The sequence below is a fragment of the Bos indicus x Bos taurus genome, chromosome 3, assembly GCF_003369695.1.
Source record: "Bos indicus x Bos taurus breed Angus x Brahman F1 hybrid chromosome 3, Bos_hybrid_MaternalHap_v2.0, whole genome shotgun sequence".
NCBI lineage: Eukaryota > Metazoa > Chordata > Mammalia > Artiodactyla > Bovidae > Bos > Bos indicus x Bos taurus.
Genome location: NC_040078.1, coordinates 6,823,614 through 6,835,668, shown reverse-complemented (window position 1 = coordinate 6,835,668; position 12,055 = coordinate 6,823,614). Strand labels below are relative to the sequence as shown.

The window sequence follows — 12,055 nt, the reverse complement described above, 5'->3', positions numbered from 1 at the left end:
ATGGATTCAGGACAGCAACAGACCCTCAGAGGAAGCAATCAACTGGGAACTAAGTGAAAAAAAAAAAGGAATCCTAGACTCTCAAACTATCTAATTCTTTTTTTTTTTTTTTTTTTTGGTGGGGGAGGTAGTAGGGGTGGAGGGGAGGATTAAATAAACGCTTTTGAGGGGAGGGCTCAGCTCTGGGCTTTCATGGATAAAACACTAAAGATCAGCTTCATGTGTGTGACCCAACTGTCCTGGAAGCTTCGGTTGGAGGAGGAAGAATCCAAACCTTAAGTTGTGCTCATAGCTTCAGCTTAAGTAAGAAAAATGAGGTGGGGGTCACAGGGTGGGGACCAAATCTTAGATGGAAGAAGGGGAGGGCTTGGGGATGGATGCGGTGGGGACAAGGCGGAAGGGAACTGTGTCTTTAAGTCTGTCCTATGGTTATACATATTTTTTCTTCTATGAATGGGTTTTGCTGTAAATTATAGCTTTGCCCGAGGTCCCTTGGGTCAAAAGAAATAGTCTCTAAACAGAAAACAGCTCTGATTGGTGACTTTCCTTCTTCCCTCCCCAACCCCCTTCCTAATTGAAACCAAATGTGCAATATATTGGATGCTGGGATCCCTGGCGCTTTCCCAGGAATCCTCAGAATGTGAGGTTTCTCTCAAAGGCATCTTGCATCAGCCTGTGGATGTATGCCTACCACGGGGCTCCTCCACCGGCAAAGTGGAAAAAGAAGCGTTTCACAACAGATTCTTCTTTTCGGGTTGGGGGAACGCAGTGGATTATAGCTCTGTTTTCTTCCATCCAAAACTGTGCACTTCTGGATGAACGTAAGTTATGTGTTTTGATTTTTTTTCTTCCTTCATTTTTTTTTTTTCACTTTTCCGAAAATGAAAGCTCTAACTATCCTTCTCCCGATGTCTCAGGAAAAGTTTGAAAAAGGAGGCAGAAGGGAGTTTCATTTCAAGGCAGGCCAGGAAGGGAAGGAAATGGGTCACCATAGGCTTAAGAAATCCAAGGTTTCACATCTGGGGAGGCTGGATTTATGTTATGGAGAGAAGAATAAAGCGCTACTAACCAAAGAAGACTGAGGCAAAATAAACGAATCCATCGCAACTGCAGGATACAATAAACAGCGTCCGTAGAGTTGAAACTGTTGGCAGGCAAGACAGGCCGATCGCAGAGCTGATTTCAGAGATGGAGAAGCCTGAGCAGAGAGCTAAGTTTTTGGCACTTACTAGTGGTGTTGGAGGGTCCTGAGTTTGGGAGAGGACAGCTTTTAGTACTTCTGGTTTTTCAGGGGAGTTGCAGACTTAATGGTGAGAAGGACATCTTCGGGTAAGCAGTGGCTTCACCCTGAGGTTTGGGGTGGCTGGGTGGGGGGCTAGTTGGCGTATTTTTCAGTTGGTGCCGAGCCTCATCTTCCCCAACTCGCTGGCCGGGGTGTCTTTCCCTTTGTTATCAAATGACTTGTGACTGTTTGCAGTTGGGACCTCTGAGTCCTGGCTGAGGTTCAAGAGTCTCATCCAAGGGGAAAGAGGATTTTTCCAAGTGGCTGAAGCTCTTAGGCCAGCCATTTGAGGCGGGAGTTTGCACTGCTCAGGCCAGGAGGGCTTCAGCACCATTTTGCGTCCTTTCCCTGGAGGAATGAGAGTCAGGTCTGTAAAGAGCCTTAGAGATCCCTCATGACCCCTCATTTCTCAAGTGGTGGAAGTGCCAGAGTGGGACTGACACACTCAGGGTCACACAGCAACATTCGTAGTGAAGCTGCAGATGAAATCGAAGTTCTCTTTCCTGCTAACCCAGGGCTCTTTGCACTCCACACCTCCACATTCATGAGGCTGAGGCAGTTTAATTAACAAGTCACCACAAGGACATTAGTTATCCTCAAGAGAGGATGCCCGATAGTGGTTCATCAGCAAATGGTATCTGTGGTCACCTTTGGTTGTGTGTCAGTGTGTAAAAAAAAAAAAAAGCCAGGTGCTTGTTCTACCCCAGACTCCATGCTCAGAGCTCTCTCCCCATCTGTAATCTGTCTGAATCCTCACAGTTCCGGAGACATTATTCCTATTTTATGAATAAAGACCTTAAAACAGAGAAGTGGAGTGAGCTGCAAAAGGAAGTAGAGCTAATGAGGTTCAAACTCACGAATGTCTGACTCTAAACTCTGTGCTCTGACTCACTCTGTAATAGCACTCCCCTCCCCCACTCCATACACACATTTGATTACTTCCAAGTCAAACTCCACATTTCCCTCGGTGGGTGACTGGTGACTAGGGGGCGAAGATGTCAGACGAGGGGAGCCGTGCGGACCCTCTTTTAGAGGCCACTTCCGCACTTGGATGGTTATCTGTCTGGATACCAGAAAGAGGTTGCAGGTGGGCAGCTCTGTGCATTACTTCTGGGTGTTTGGTATATATTTACCTTTGTTCTGCAAAGAGCCTGGGATTTAGGTTCTGAAGACCCAAGTTCAAGCTCTGGCTCTCTCTTTTACTACTTGGCAAAGTTGATCTTCTGTTCTCTACCTTGGCCTCTGTATGTATCATATGGGAATAATAGCACTTCTTTTCTGTATTATTGTTTGAGGAGATATTGGACATGAATGCCATCTGAAGGCTGTGAAGGGCTTCCCCATATGGTTCTTGTGACAATGGACGCTGAACACTGGGATGAAATGTGAGGCAGCGCCTGCTGATGCTGGCGGGAGGGTGGCTGCAATGGGGGAATTCTGTCCTAGTGCCCATCTCTTTTGAATGGAAGCAGTCCTTCCTTGCAGGGGATATCTCCGGACTTTCTGTCTGAAACTTTCCTCTGGTGCCTGGCCTGGTCACACTACCTCACCCAGGGGCTCGGTGGGCGCTGAAGGACACCATGCTTCCTTTGCCTGGGTCTGCACCATCTCTGAACAAGGAAGGTCTGTTAGGATCAGTTCACATCTTTCTCCTCGAAGGAGATGGCTTTTCAGGAGCTTCATATCTGATTAAGGGTTGTTCCTTGACCCTGGATCTTCCTCGTGTTCCCTCATCTGTACCTGTGGTCAGAAGGGATACCTCTGGTCCTGGGAATGAGGGTGGCGGGGGGTCGGTGTGGAGACCCAGCAGGTGCTGGGGAGGCCCTGCCTCTGCTTCTAGTTAAGAGCTGTTTGCTTTATAAACACTGAAGTTAAGGGAAGTGTGGAAGGCATTCCCAGTTTCTCTTACTTAGAATCTACAAATTGTAACTCCAACAATATCCATGTCTGTGACATATGCAGAAAAAGTATATTTGTTTCTTTCCCTGGTTCCTGGGACAGAGCTTCTGAAACCCTTGCAGTTTCCTAAGTGATGAGAGTATTAGGAGCATCTTTTGTTTTAATATTTGGCTTCTGACCCCTGTTCCTAGGGTAGAGCTCTTAAGTCCCTCAGAATTTTCTGGGTGATAGGACTGTCTTTTTTCTAAGGAGGTGACTTTGGGTGGGCTCCTGGATGGAGGCTGGTGCCCAGGAAGACTTGGGCTTCTCAGCCCTACCTCCTGCCTTCCAGGAAGGGGAGTTAATGATGGAGTTAATGATTAATCATGCCCACGTGTTGGAAATCCCCAAACGATCAAGTTTGGGGAGCTTCTGGGTTGGTGAACGCAACCATGCATTTGGAGGATGGTGCACCCCTGCCCCACAGGGACAGAAGCTCCTACGCTGTCTTGCACTATGTATCTCTTTGGCTGGCTGTTTATCTGTGCTGTTCAGTTGCTTCAGTCATGCCCGACTCCTTGGACTATAACCCACCAGGCTCATCTGTTCATAGGATTCTCCAGGCAAGAATACTGGAGTGGGTTGCTATGCCCTCCTCCAGGGGATTTTCCTAAGCCAGGGATTGAACCCTGGTCTCTTGCATTGCAGGTGGATTCTCTACTGCTGAGCCACTGTGGAAGGCCCATTTAATCCATATCCTTTAATATATAATAAATAAATACCCATAAGTGTATGGGCTTCCCTGGTGGCTCAGATGGTAAAGAATCTGCCTGCAATGCGGGAAACCTGGGTTCGATCCCTGGGTTGGGAAGACCCCCTGGAAGAGGGAATGGCTACCCACTTCAGTATTCTGGCCTGGAGAATTCCTTGGTCGGATGAGCCTGGCAGGTTACAGTCCATAGGGTCACAGAGAGTCGGACACGACTTAGTGACTTTCACTTCACTTCACTTCACATCACACATTAAGTGTTTTCCTGACTTTTGTGAGCTGGTTTAGCAAATGATGGAATCTAAAAGGGGGTGGTGGAGGTGGGGGATGGGTTGCGGCAACCTGTGATTTGTAGTCAAGTTGGAAAGATGTTGTAGGTAAGTTGGGGACCCTTGTAATCAGTGTCTCTCCTGGGGGGCCCTTTGTGGGTCTGAGCCCTTTACCTGTGGGGCCTGCACCAGCTCCAGGAAGTAAGTGTGTGAGTAGAGGAAAACAGTGAGCTTCTCCTAGACAATGTCTGAGCACAGAGTGGGAGTGTCATCCAGAGGAGTCTCCCCGCCTCTCTCTCCTCTAGCCTCTCTGTTAGCTCACTGCTTGCCTCCTTTCTTATACAATCACTTCCCAGACATTAAGTCATATGAATTATCTATCACATGTAACAAATCTAGTCCAGATCATTTCATATCATTACGTTTTTTAAAGATCCGTATTATTTATTTATTATTTTTGGCTGTGCCAGGCCTTCGTTGCTGCACTGGCTGTTCTCTAGTTGCGGTGATCAAAGGCTCCTCTCTAATTGCCATGTGCAGGCTTTTCTCATTGTGGTGGCTTCTCTTGTTTGGGAGCAAGGGCTCTAGGGCACGTGGGCTCAGTAGTTATGGTTCCCGGGCTCTAGAGCACGGGCTCAACAGTTGTGGGACATGGGCTTAGATGTCCCACGGCATGTGGGGTCCTCCTGGACCAGGGATCGAACCCATGTCTTCTGCACTGGCAGCTGGACTCTCCTCCACTGAACCACCAAGGAAGCTCATGATTACATTTTAAAAGGCACACTACAATATTAGAGTGCCTCCCACCCCTCTGTGTGTTGATGCCACACCATTCTCCCCCACCAACAGGACTGTTACAAAAACTTCCTGAAATAATGTACATGAAACACTCTAAGTTAGCATCTAGTGCTCAACAAACACTGATTTCATGTCATCACCTCTGCTCCTGTTACCATTATGCATATATCAAATACATATGGGAGAAAGCTTTGCGAATTCCTAAAGTATGCACTGTGAATTTTATAACAATTATCACTGTTAGATTTTGGAAGTGGTGATTAGGGTCTAAACCAAAGAGGTGAGAAGGTTGGGGATCTAGTCAGAATTTTACAGTGATTTGGCTAAAGGCATTATTTTAGACAATGAAGTGTGAGTGGATGTCATACCACTTTAAATTAGCATTAGCTCTCAGACTCTTCTTCCCAAGTTCCCTTATAAGATCCACTTTCAGGCATGTCTCCCGGGCATCCAGAAAGCTAAAGCCCCTCAAAAACCGACCTCCACAGACCTTCTGATGTTGAGTACCAGCTGACATAAATGGTGACCTGCCCACAACACAGACACACTGGATTCTTTATGCCCCTTGCCTTGTTTGAAGTCGTGCAGTGTTTGAATTGACTTTCTCCCAAAAATGACAACTCGGTCCAGATATGCGTCCAGCATCCCCAGGCCTCCCAGAACGTCTCTGAATTCAGCAACCGTCCACAATGTGGGTTGCTTACCACTATGTTAGGAATTTTGAGTGGACCTTAAGGATCAGTTAAGTAAGAGTAGCTGAAGGTGGAAATGAGGACTTTGAAGTGTTTCCCATGTGAGTCCAACCTGAATCTCTGCTGATAACTCTCCAAGTCTGTCTTCTCAGTCACTCCTCAGCGTGAAGTGAGGACCTCCTTTATAGGACGGCCCCACCCTGGTGTGCTGTCAAGAATTTAGCGGCCAGTGCCTCCCTTCTCTGGTGGGCATGCCTCTTTCCTCTAGCTGACTGCTTTGAGCTGGGTCAAGACCACCTCAAAATGTCCACAATCTGCCTTTTTCCCTTACGTGGACCACTTGTCTAGGCCGTGAACTCTTTCTGTTGTGAAGTCAGACAGACCCGATTTCCACTCCCAGCTCTGTACTCACTGACCTTGTGACCCTGCGCAAGTTGCTTAAACTCTCTCAGTTTCCTATATGGTAAAGTAAGGCTGGTAACTCCCATTGAATAGGTATTACAGATGCCACTTGTGAGTATATAGCATAGCATTTGGCACGTAGCTAATACGTGATGCTGATGATGGTTGTTTGTATTATTAGTATGGCACTGCTGCTTTGGCTTGTTCAGCTCAGTTATTTTCCCATATCCTCAGTCCAACGACATTCTTCCAGGCAACAACATTCACTGAGCAAAATCCCCTTCTACAGATAATACTTCTCAAAGTACTTTTGCAGTGGAAAGGACATGGGTTTAAATTCTGGTTTTGCCACCACTTACTAGCCATGTAAACTTGGGCAAAATATTTAACATCTTCAGGTCTCATTTTTCTTGTCTCATAGGTTTGTTATACAAAATACGTGCCATTAGATTTGCAAAGAGGCCGACATACAGCCTCATACACAGTAGATGCGGAGAAGGCAATGGCACCCCACTCCAGTACTCTTGCCTGGAAAATCCCATGGACGGAGGAGCCTGGAAGGCTGCAGTCCATGGGGTTGCTAAGAGTCGGACACGACTAAGTGACTTCACTTTCACACATTGGAGAAGGAAATGGCAACCCACTCCAGTGTTCTTGCTTGGAGAATCCCAGGGACGGGGGAGCCTGGTGGGCTGCCATCTCTGGGGTCACACAGAGTTGGACACGACTGAAGTGACTTAGCAGCAGCAGCAGCACACAGTAGATGGTCCGAGTAAGGGAATGCTCACTTCTCTTACTTTTTCTGGTGGAATCTTCAATACTCTGTGGTCTAAAAGCCCATCATGTATGAATCATGGAGATTGTTATCTTGGATAGATCTCTTTCATTTCACTATGTGGGTGTGTGCTAAGCTGTTTCACTCTGACTTTTTGCGACCCCATGCATGGTAGCCCGCCAGGCTCCTCTGTCCATGGATTCTCCAGGCAAGAATACTGCAGTGGCCATGCCATGCCATGCCCTCCTCCAGGAGATCTTCCCGCCCAGGGATCGAACCAAATCTCTTATGTCTCCTGCATTGGCAGGCAGGTTCTTTACCAGTGGTGCCACCTGGGAAGCAGCATGGATGTAATCTGTTGGAAACTTGTCCTCTTCGATTTGAAAAGACAACTGTTAGTTCATTTCCTTGTCCCCACTCCCTTATGCACCCTTACCTCACTTTTCCTCAACCTTTCCCTTAATGGTCAAAACAGACTTGTGCATAATGCTATCTTTACAGGAAATTAAGCACAAGAGTGGATTACTTGGTTAGGGGTCTGTGCAACACCTGAAGGAAAAAAGAGTTGGCACCTTGGGACAGGTAGGGAAGGAGGGATAAAATATATAATATATTGGACAAATAATCCTATTATGATGGAAAGATTTAAAGGGCAGTGTAAAATAGTATGGGTCACAATTGCTAGTGCTATCATAACTAAATGCATTTAGGAAAGGGAGAGATGAGTTAACAAAGGAGAAATCAAATTTTGTGCTTCTGGAGTAGTCATCCAGTAGCTCACTTGTCCCACCAAGGGCTCCAAGCTGGAGGGACCACCGGAGGGAGGACTGGCCTGGACTGATGTTCACCACATTTCCCCCTCCTGCTTCTAATGCCCAAGTCTTATCCATTTTCCCCATCTGGCTACATTTCTCAGTGGTTTCTAACCTGTTTATCTCCCTGATTGCTTTGGGTTCCCACAACAATTCAACTGTATTTTCTGTGTTTAATTCAATTTAGCAAGCTTTTATTGACTACTTCTGAGTATAACACACTTTGCTTAACATTTTCTAATAACAATAGCTTAACAGAGGAACCAAGATGTCCAGATGCCTGTCCAAGGATAGTCACTGAAAAAACAATCACCTAATGGCTAAAGTGATGGTCTCTCTAAACTTTCTCCATCTCTTTTAATTTTATTTGCTTGCATTTGGACATGTTATGGTTGATACTGTGTTATTCAGATATGATTTGGTTGAAAATAATTCTCTTCTTATTTTGGTTTTCTTATTTTTTGCTTTCTATTGTGCATAGAACTACTAGATATTTCCAAGTTCTGTAATTCTCCAAGCAACAAAGGTCCCAGAATTTGGCAGATTGTCTACTTATTACCTGGGGCTTCCCTGGTGGCCCAGATGGTAAAGAGTCTGCCTGCAATGCAGGAGACCCAGGTTCGATCCCTGGGTCAGGAAGATCCCATGGAGAAGGAAATGGCAACCCACTCCAGTATTCTTGCCTGGAAAATCCCATGGACAGAGGAACCTGGTGGGCTACAGTCCATGTGGTCGCAGAGAGTCGGACACGACTGAAATGACTGAGCATGCACACTACTTGTTAGCTGGACTCTCATCTTGGTCTCTAAGGACCGAGAAAGGTTAGGTTTGAGCTAGCCCAAGTATCCCTGAGGCCTGGAAGAGCAATGAAAAGTCAGAGAGATTCTAAGAGGGGTTTAGACTTACTTCGAAGCTCCTGGGTTCAGCTGGGCTTCTCGTGGAGATCAGCATTGTCTTTAATGTATTCACTCACTCAACTGTCTGTGGCTTGTGCTTTGTGCTTAATGAGACCTTCCAAAAATGTTTGAGGAGAGTGTCTGGGACCTACTGCTCAAACATATTGCTGTGTACTCCAGGGCGGGGGTATAACTGGGAGGGCTTCTGAAGAATAGAACCTTGTGTGCAAAAGGTAGTGAGGCAAATATGTAGTAAGTTTTGATCTCAGCACCATCATTTTCTAGGTTTTTTTTACCTCAAGGCTTTTAACTTCAGTGTTCCTCAATTTCCTCATCTATTTTCCTCATGTGTCTTTATCCCTTCCTTTAGGTTCAGAGAAGATACTGTGTAGGAACTTTGTAAGCAGGAAAGCACTATGCCTATGGAGATGGTTGGTCCAAATGCCTTTTGAACACTGTTCATAGTAGCAAATCCAGCAAAATTTACTGTGTGCAAGATTGTCTTGGAAGGCCCTACGGGAGCTATACCAACAAAAGGCCTTGCAGGACTGTGATTTCGCAGAGGCATATGAAGTTTAGAGGAGTGGTGAAGTATACAAAGCCTGCTGGGGTTGGTTCTTTAGGATGTACTCTCTTGAGAGCCTGGGGAACAAGTTGACCTAAAGAAGAGAGCAGTGGGAGTTAAAGTTACTCAGGAGTACTGTGGCTGACTCATGTTGATATATGGCAACCAACACATATATAATGCTGGTATAAACCAACACAATATGGTAAAGCAATTATGCTTCAAATAAATAAATAAATAAAATATTACTTAAGAATAGCTAATTATTCCTCAGACAGATGTAGTTCTACTTTTAGAATGTGTACACTAGACAGATTTTTAAAATTGAGATAAAATGTTAAAATAATATCAAAGGAAATTATAAATAGATCCAAATCCTAGTAAAAATCCCAGTAAGTTATTTTGTGACTATCACAAAACTGATTCTAAAATTTATAAGGAGAGGCAAAAGATCCAGAGTAATCAGCACAATATTCAGTTCAGTTTAGTTCAGTTGCTCAGTCGTGTCCAACTCTTTGCGACCCCATGAATCGCAGCACGCCAGGCTTCCCTGTCCATCACCAACTCCCGGAGTTCACTCAAACTCACGTCCATCAAGTTGGTGATGCCATCCAGCCATCTCATCGTCTGTCATCCCCTTCTCCTTCTGGAGAAGAACAAAGTCAGAGGACTGATGTTACCCGATTTTAAGACTTTACTATAGAGTTACAGTAATTAAGACAGTGTGGTATTGCTGAAAAAAAAAAAAAGATAAGTAGATCAATAGAACAGACTAGAGAGCTTAGAAATAAATCCACATAAATATAGCCAACTGTTTTTTTGCAAAGAATAAAAGGCAGTACAATGGAGAAAGATAGTCTTTTCACCAAATGGTGCTGGAATAATTGAACATGCAAAAGAAAACCCCAAAACCAAAACAAATCTAGACTCACACCTTCTGTCCTTCACAAGAATGAACTAAAAATAGATCATGAACCTAAATATAAAATGAGAAACCAGAAAACTATAACATAACATAGGAGAAAACCTAGGTGACGTTGGGTATGGTGATGACGTTTCAACACCAAAGGTACAATCCTTGAAAGAAAAAATTGATAAAGTGGACTTCATTAGAATGAAAATTTTTTGCTCTGTGAAAGCTAGTATCAAGACAATGAGACTATAAGACATGGATTGGGAGAAAATATTTGTGAAAGACATATCCAATAGAGGACAGTTACCTAAAATGTGTAAGGGACTCTTCAAATTCAACAATAAGAAAATGAGCAAAAGAAAATGAACAGACAGCTCACCAAAGAAGATATACAAATGGCAAAAAGTGTTAGTCACTCAGTCATGTCCAACTCTTTGCAACCTCATGGACTGTAGCCTGCCAGGCTCTTCTGTCCATAGGATTTTCCAGGCAAGAATACTGGAGAGGGTTGCCACTCCTTTCTCCAGGGGATCTTCCCCATCCAGGGACTGAACCCAGGTCTCCAGCATTGTGGGCAGATTCTTTACCACCTGAGCCACGAGGGAAGCCCACAGATTGCAATGAAAGTGATAGTTGCTCAGTCGTGTTGCTGAGTCCAACTCTTTGCGACCCCATGCTATATAATCCACTGGGTTCTCCAGGCAAGAATACTGGAGTGGGTAGCCGTTCCCTTCTCCAGGGGATTTTCCCAACCCAGGGATCGAACCCATGTCTTCTGCATTGCAGGAGGATTCTTTACCAGCGAAGCCACAGTAGACATGAAACAATGCTTAGCATTGTATGTCATCAGGAAATTTCAGATTAAGACAACAATGAATTATCATTTCAACAACGAATTATCATTACAGTACCTGTTAGAATGGCCGAAATCCAGAGCAGTGATAGCACCCCATACTGGTGCTGAAGAAAGCAGTGATAACTTTTATTCACTGCTGCTGGAAATACAAAATTGCACAGCCACTTTGGCAGTTTTTCACAGAAATCAACATATTCGTATGAGTGACCCAGAAATCATGCTCCTTGGTATTTACCCAAACAAATTGAGAACTTATGTTTACACAGAAATCTAAATACAGATGATTATGGCAACTTTACTCATAACTTCAAAACATGGAAGAGAGCAGGTCATGGAGAAATGGTGTAAGCACTGAGACTGCTATCAGAAGCGCTGGGTTCAGATCCTGCTTCTTTTAGATGTGAAAATTGAAGGCAGTAAAGTCTTCATGAGCACAAATGTGGAGTAATATGTAAGCTGACATCTGAATACTTTGTGTGAGTGTGAAGTGAAAGTCGTTCAGTCATGTCTGACTTTGCAACCCCATGGACTGTATGGTCCATGAAATTCTCTAGGCCAGAATACTGGAATGGGTATTGGGTATATAATGCACACAGGGCTGTTTTCCTGTAAGTGATAAATAGAAAATGGTTATTCCCAGAGGGTGATGATTGTCATTCTAGGTTTCAGGGTACAGCTCCAGATTTGGTTTCTCTTGGTTTGACCATATGCAGAGCTGATGTCTTCCTCATCATGCTTCTTTCCTCACTGGTGTGTTCATACCTCTGATAATAGAAGTGCTTTCCTTTTACTTTTCCCTAAAAATTCTCATTTGATTAGTTAGTGGTATGTGAAGAGTAAATTAACTGTTACTTAATATTATGTTTGGAGGTGAAGAGCATTTTGGTCAGCCATTCATTACCAAAGAGATGTCAAACTTGAATGTCAAGCTAAGATGTAAATTCTAGACTTATGGGGATACCTCAGCGGAGTGTGAAAAGTTACTTTCTTATCCTTTTGCTGTGTTTTTGGTGACAGACTTGGCTTTGCAGGATAAAAGATGATTGATGCTCTTCCCATTGTTTCCCTTTCAAAACTCCCTGATGTTTACTCACCTCTTTCATTTTTATGACTTAGGGTGCTAACTTCTTCCCCCTCCTAGATCCACA

The 12,055-nt window shown here is 44.5% G+C and overlaps 1 protein-coding gene across 3 annotated transcripts in view; it reads left to right on the top strand.

Annotated features, from left to right (window-relative positions):
• Positions 1-219: 219 nt before the first annotated feature.
• Positions 220-12,055, top strand: part of DDR2 (discoidin domain receptor tyrosine kinase 2) — a 182,638-nt gene continuing 170,802 nt past the window's right edge. The window contains exon 1 of one of the 3 annotated variants that reach the window (XM_027527273.1): positions 220-303. The gene's annotated coding sequence lies outside the window, so the exon portion shown is untranslated. Of the gene's footprint in view, positions 304-561; positions 822-1,016; positions 1,330-12,055 lie in introns of those variants that run through there. The other 2 variants (XM_027527282.1, XM_027527264.1) reach the window with 2 other exon arrangements.